Genomic DNA, 7,317 nt, shown 5'->3' on the forward strand with positions numbered 1-7,317 from the left:
CTGAACACTTCAGCCTTGTTTTCAACCATAATGCACATTTCTTTTTGGACTCAGGTACTCTTTCAAAGAAAGAAAGGTGTAAGGACCAAATTCCGGGGTCTTAATTGTATTGGCAATTCCATTCGACAAAACACATATTTTATATCGAGTTGTAATTTTATTATTTTTTATAGGCTAGTGAGTTTGTATAGGATTAGAGTGGAAGGAATCTTTATTATTTGTAATCGATAGTGTATTGGTTAAAAAGGAGGTCGACTATTGCAACACGGCGATTTTGGCAAAGACCGATGGATGGAGGGATCAATCCGAATATCAATCGATACCTTCTGTTCTTAAATGAAAAGCAACGAAAAAAACAAAAGGGGTTTCTATATATGGACTTGTTTCTTCCTAGGTTTTGGAGGGGGCATTATATAAAGCAAAGTTTCAGAAAAAGAAAAGTGCGGCATATACTACACATATATATTCACGGCTTATAAGAGAAAGGTAGGTGGCTGTTCGAAGCAGAGATGGAAGCAACGGGTTTATTTGTGTGCTATTTGTGAAGGGATTTCTCTTAGGTTAATTGGAAGGCTTGTGGACTCAAGGCCGTTGGCAATCAAGATCACTGGGTGCGGTGTACGTGTGACTCGACAGGTAGTACTTAGAACGTTGTGAGGATTTACTACGTTTGGATAGGTATATCTGTAACTGCACAATGATTATAGTGATTTGATTCCTTCCCGTGGTTTTTACTCATTCTGGGGTTTTCCACGTATATCTTTGCGTTATGTGATTGATTGCTAGCGTAGTTTTTTAATTGATAGTATTAATTAGTGATTCACTTTCATACCATTAGGGTTTTTTATGGATTATTAGGGAATCCTGATTTTTCAATTGGTATCAGAGCGGGCTGCTCCTTCCGTTAGAATTTATTTTTCTAGAGCAGATCCATCATGAGTATGAACATGAATCAGATGTCTAGAAATTTTCCTATACTTGATGGTGATAATTTCGATTACTGGAAATCTAGAATCAAGGCAATAATGAGATCAGCCGGCGAAGAAATTTGGGACTCGTGTGTTGTGGGTTACACTCGACCCATGAAAACTGTAGGTGATAATCTGATTCAAAAAACTCAGTCTAAGTTATCAGTCACAGAAAAACCTTTACTTCAGGCTAATAACCGTGCACTTGATATTTTATTTGCTGCTGTTGATATAAATGAGCACAGGAAAATAGCTAACTGTGAAATTGCGAAAGAGGCTTGGGATATTCTGGTTACTTGCCATGAGGGGACAGACGTTGTTAAGCAGTCAAAATTACAAAGGCTTACCACGGAGTTTGAGACCATCAGAATGCTGGAGGAAGAGACCTTCAATCAATTCTACTCCAAACTCATTGCCATCATCAATAGCTGCGAGAACTTGGGTGAGCAAATTCCTTCTTTTCGTATTATTAAGAAAATTTTGCGCTCCTTACCTCCTAGATTTAAAATTCAAGTTACTATGCTAGAGGGTAAGAAAAAGTTAAAAGAAAAATCTGTTCAAGAAATAGTTGGGATTCTCCAAACTTATGAGGCTGACTTATTGCAATCTGAACCTGTTAAACTCAAAGTAAAACCATCGGAAACACCGATTGCTTTTAAAAGTACTCAAAAATATAAGAAAGGTTCAGATAGTGATAGTGATGTCGATCTTGAGGAGATGAAAGTTTTTTTCAAACAATTTAAAAATAGTATGAAAAAGAAAATTGATAAAGGAAAAGGAGAATTTTCTGGAAAAAATAAAAGGGAGGGAAAAGGACCACCTGAAGGACCACAATGTTTCGAGTGCTATGGTTTTGGTCATTACGCCCAAGAATGTGCTAATAAAATGAAAAAGAAGGCCCTCATCACTAAAACGTGGGATGATAGTGATTCTGATGAATCGAATAAAGAACAGGGGGCCGACGAAAATGATAAAGGAAATTTTTTGGCTTTTGGAGTAACTTTAAATTCACATGGTCATTCCGAATCAAGTGGTTCTGAAACAGATGATAGCGATGCGGATAGTTGTGATGACATAGATGAGGTAAGAGAGAAGTACAACAAACTTCATGTTTTTAGTAAAAAACTTATAGAAGTGAGTGAAAAACTTTCTGATAAGATTAAGAAGTTGGAGAATACTTTGAATGAACGAACTCAAGAGAGTGATGAGAGAAATAAAGAAATTGAGCTCCTTCTTGAGAAAAACAATGCTTTGACTGCTAGAGATAAATCTAAGGATAAATCAGAGGATGACACACAGACAGGGACCAAAGTGTTAGATCATATTCTGTCCATACAACGGCGACCTAGCGATCGTTCAGGGCTTGGTTATAATGCAACGTCTTCAACTCCATCGATAGGGAGAAACGAAACTAAACGTCAAGGTAAGAAAATTAATGCGAATGACATGCAGAACATGATTAATTCTCCTACAACAAAGAAGCAAATGGCAACAGAGATAAGCGGACATCCCAAGCGCAAGGAGGTAAAATCTAAGGTTATTAATACTGATAAGTCTCACGTTTTTACTCCTGTTGTTAATAAATTTGTTCCTACTTGTCATTATTGTGGTATGATTGGCCATATTAGACCACATTGTAAGAAGATGCACGAGTCTTACACTTCACATGCACATGTAGCTCGTCCTTCTGGTCATAATTATTTTGTACCCACTTGTCATCACTGTGGAATTAGAGGCCATATTTGTCCATATTGCTTTGCCCTTTATGGCTATCATAGGACTCCTCCCTGTTATGATAACATAAATAATCATAGGGAATATTTTCAAGGGCCTAAACGTAGGATGCCTTCGCATACTAATTTTACAAAGGTAAATTCAAAGCCCATGTGTAAAGACCCGTAAATTTCCGTTATATGTTTTAATAATTTATAAATGAATAAGTGTTGGATTATTGAGAATATTAAAGTTGGGGGTCAAGGTGTGAGAAGTTGAAAGCCATTGGGTGCTAGTGTAATTGTGCATGTGTGTGTCGTGTATACCAGGAGAAATCCTTTTCTTTTTTCAATTTCATCTCATCACTCTCTCGTCTCTCGATCTCTCTCACTCTCTCACCCAATCACTCAAAACTCACAACAATCAAGCTTAACTCCATCGTCTACTAGTATATTCGAGCTTGTATCGTGTTGGACAAAGCTTGGTTCGGCGTATTGTTGCTTGATTTGGACTCCGGAAGCTAGGGTTTGCATAATCTTCTTGATTTCGGTTTGGATACTTGAGGTAGGGAATTCTACCTCTCTTTATATGTTATTTGGGTTCTCATATGTCTTATTTGAGTATTTCCATGCTTTGTTTGAGCTTGTAGTGGTTGTTGTTTGGTCTGGATCAAAATCTGTTATCTGATGAAAAATCGCCAAATTCCGGATTCCTACCGGTAGGCCCGTCCTTTCTACCGGTAGAACGTTGTTGTGTTGCCAGAAAATTAGCTTCCTACCGGTAGAACTTTTCTCCTACCGGTAGCCTGTCTCAAAGTTTTCCTCGTGCAAAATGGTGGCCTTTCTGATCAGTTTTTGTACCGGTAGGATTTGTTCCCTACCGGTAGGAATATAAAAATTTCTTGGAACCTACCGGTACCAATTTTTCCTCTACCGGTAGAATTTCCGTGAACCTAAACTTTGTTCCTCCTGCTCATGGATTGTACCGGTAGACCACTGTTCCCTACCGGTAGGCCACCTGACAATTTTCAAACCTTTTGTGTCGTTGGAAATCGTTTGCTTCCTGAGTCTTTGACTATTCTATGGGAGTTTATATATTCTATTGTATAAAATGAGAAATCATGCAGCCAAGTTTGACTTCATTTGCCATGTGGTAAATTTATATGTTGGAGTTATTTAAATTGATGGAATTATTGAAGGATACACATGAGCTTCATGCACGATATTTGTTTGAACGATACACTCGAACTTGTGAACGACGCGCGAACAATCAGGGCCCATCGACGGGTGGGTGCCTGGCAGGGGATATCAGGGTCCCATAATTAGCCTGGCAGGAGCTAATGCTCAAAATAATTACTCAAGGCCTAACCTTCAAGGTGGGTGCTTGGCAGGGGATATCGGGGTCCCAAAATTAGCCCGGCAGGAGCTTCGGCTCAGACACATAAACGACACGACATATTGAGACATAAATCGAAAGGGTATGGTTTATGGGTTGAATAAAAGAAAATTTGGAGATTTTGGGACACTTGTACATGAAAATTGTGCTTCCTCCGTTGTCTTGTGATATTTTATCATTCGTTCATTCGTCTCGCTCATTTGCATATAGAGTTTGCGTAGACTTTTCTACTGGGCTAGTGTAGCTCAAGCCTTATATTATTTTCAGGTGCTAACCCGGGACCATAGCTTGCATTGCTTGGCGTGCTTGGAGTGTGGACATTAATTTTGAAAGCTAACCGAAGAAGTTACTTATTCATCTTTGTAAACTTATTTTGAAAGATGTATTTGTAACTTAAATTGTAATTCTTTTGACTCGGGATATTGTAACCACTGATTCTCTTTCGAACTTCACTACTTATGTTAAATCTGGGGCCTTTGAGCCGATGTCGTAATATTTTGGAACCGTGTGAACTTGGAAGTATTTGCTTTGGGAATGAGAATATAGTGATCTTTTGGGTACCGTACGGATATTTGTGAGTATTTTTATTATGTAAATCATTTATAATTATGTTTAAAATCGAGTACGTGACAACTTGGTATCAAAGCATAGGTTTAGAACACCTAGAGACCGTGGGGAGACGTTTGTCTCATGGGTTCAAAATGTCGCGCCTTCTAACAAAATTTGTGCATGCTTGTGTGACTAACATTCATGTGATTACTTGGCATTGCATTTTCGTTATCGTAGAGTGTCGGAGAGTTATTAACCCGTGTTAGGAAGTTGAGGGCTTCGACCTCATAGTGATAATGTTGTGGTTAATGGTTTCTTTTCTTATATCGTGTAGTAAGATGCCTCCGAAGACCCGTGTCAGACGAGTTGGGGCTGGAACCCGGGGTGGTCGAGGCCGTGGTCGTGGCCGTGGGGTACCTCTTGAGGACGAGGTTAGTCAGCATAGGGAGAACCCAGGTGGGAACCCGGGGGTTGGGGCCGGTCGAGGTGCAGGTGTACCTCCTGCTCAGAACCAATTCGCTAGGGACCTCGTCGCAGCACTTACAGCTGCAAATCTTTTAAACCAAGCACCTAGAGAGAATGTCGAGGATCGAGCTATGGTGGCGATGCGGGAGTTTAGCCGTAGAAACCCTCCAGTGTTCGATGGGACTAGTAGCGACCCTTTGGTAGCGGACCATTGGCTAGCCCAAATCCGTAAACTTTTCAGAGCTCTTAATATCACAGAAGATAACATTAGGGTAGGTATCGTGGCGGTGCAACTAGTTGGGGAGGCCGGTGAATGGTGGGAATCCGTTCTTGAAAGTAGGAAAGATGCAAGGAGAGCGGCAAGGACCGCAGCTCAAATAGATGAGCCAGATGTTGAGAATTTGACATGGGCTGAATTTGAGGCGTTATTTGAGGAGCAGTATTTTCCAGAAACTAGCCGTGACCAATTGAGGGACCAATTCGAAAAGTTAGAGCAAGGAAGCATGACCGTGTCGGAGTACGCACAAAAATTCCAATCTTTATCTCGCTTTGCGCCAGAGTTGGTGGCGACGGAAGAGAGGAAATGTAGACGCTTTGAGAAAGGACTGCACAACACCGTAAGGAGGATGGTAATGGTACAACGCAAGACAAAATACGCCGAGGTAGTTGAGTGTGCGAGGAGCATTGAGATACCGAAAGAGGCGCAACGTAATAGAGGGGTTTGGGAACCACGACAACCAACCGTGAACACGAGTTCTTCATCGGGGAGCTTTGGAAGCCAAGGGAGGAAAAGGGCAAGGGAACCATCTCAGACACCGCAGGGTAGTTCGTCGAACTTTAGGCCGCCTTCTTCTTTGGGGGCTCGGGGTGTTCTGTCTAAGCCTTTGCCTGTGTGTTTTAAGTGTAATCAACCTGGACACGTTCGTGCTCAGTGTCCACGCCTCGGGGAAACTTGTTATATTTGTGGTAAAACGGATCATTTCGCAAGGAGTTGTCCTCAAGGGTCGGGAGCGCGCAGTGAGTCAGGTTCTGTGCAGCAGCCGGGAACGGGGCGTAATGTGGGCCAGCCGTTTAGGGGTACTCAGAGGCAGCAGCAGCCTTACTTTCGTCAGACTACGTCAGCTCAGAGTTCCGGGGTTGACAAGGGAGCGAGTTCTTCCGCGCCTGCTCAGGGTTCTGGTCAGAGAGGGGGTTTTGTGCAGGGTCAGGGTACCCAGGGGCGAGTTTTCAACATCACTTCTGCTATCCCACCTACCACTTCTCAGGTTCCGGAAACTTCTGTTGTGAGGGGTACTTTTCTTTTGTTCAACTCATTTGCTAAAGTACTCTTTGATTCTGGAGCATCGCATTCTTTCATTGCTGCATCATTTGTGTGTACTTTGGAATTGGAATCGGAAACTATTAGTCCTCCTTTGTTTGTCGAAACACCTCTAGGGGGTAGAACACCTCTTGACCGTATTTGTCGAGATTGTGAGTTGGTTATCCGTGATTGTCGTTTCATGTTCGACTTCATCGTTTTAGGAATGTCGGGGTTTGATCTTATCTTGGGAATGGATTGGCTATCCAAATTTCATGCTACCATCGATTGTTTTAAGCGTCGAGTTCGTATTTGTCCACCCGAAGGTCCTTGTTTTGAATTCTTTGGGGAGCGTTGAGAACCATTGGAACCTTATTTATGTGGGCCTCGTAAGCTAGGGTCGGTTTATTCATTGTTGGCGAGTTTGACGTTAGATGAGGATGCCTTCATGCGTGGGGAGTTACCCTTAGTGGTTTGCGACTTTCCGGATGTATTCCCGGAAGAGTTACCTGGTTTACCTCCCGAGCGAGAGATTGAGTTCACCATTGATCTACTTCCCGGTACCGCTCCTATCTCCGTACCTCCATATCGTTTCGCACCCGCCGAATTGAGAGAGCTAAAGACTCAGTTACAAGAACTGGAGAACCTAGGATTCATTCGTCCAAGTACGTCTCCGTGGGGAGCACCGGCTCTTTTTGCGCAAAAGAAGGATGGTTCACTCCGTTTGTGTATTGACTACCGTAAGCTAAACCGAGTCACCATTAAGAACAAGTATCCCATGCCTAGAATCGATGATTTGTTCGACCAACTTCGGGGTGCCACTTGTTTTTCTAAAATCGACTTGAGGTCCGGTTATCACCAATTGAGGGTTCGTAGAGAGGACATCCCTAAAACCGCTTTCCGCACTCGTTATGGCCATTATGAGTTCGT

Source organism: Rhododendron vialii, chromosome 1a (assembly GCF_030253575.1).
Source record: "Rhododendron vialii isolate Sample 1 chromosome 1a, ASM3025357v1".
Taxonomy (NCBI): domain Eukaryota; kingdom Viridiplantae; phylum Streptophyta; class Magnoliopsida; order Ericales; family Ericaceae; genus Rhododendron; species Rhododendron vialii.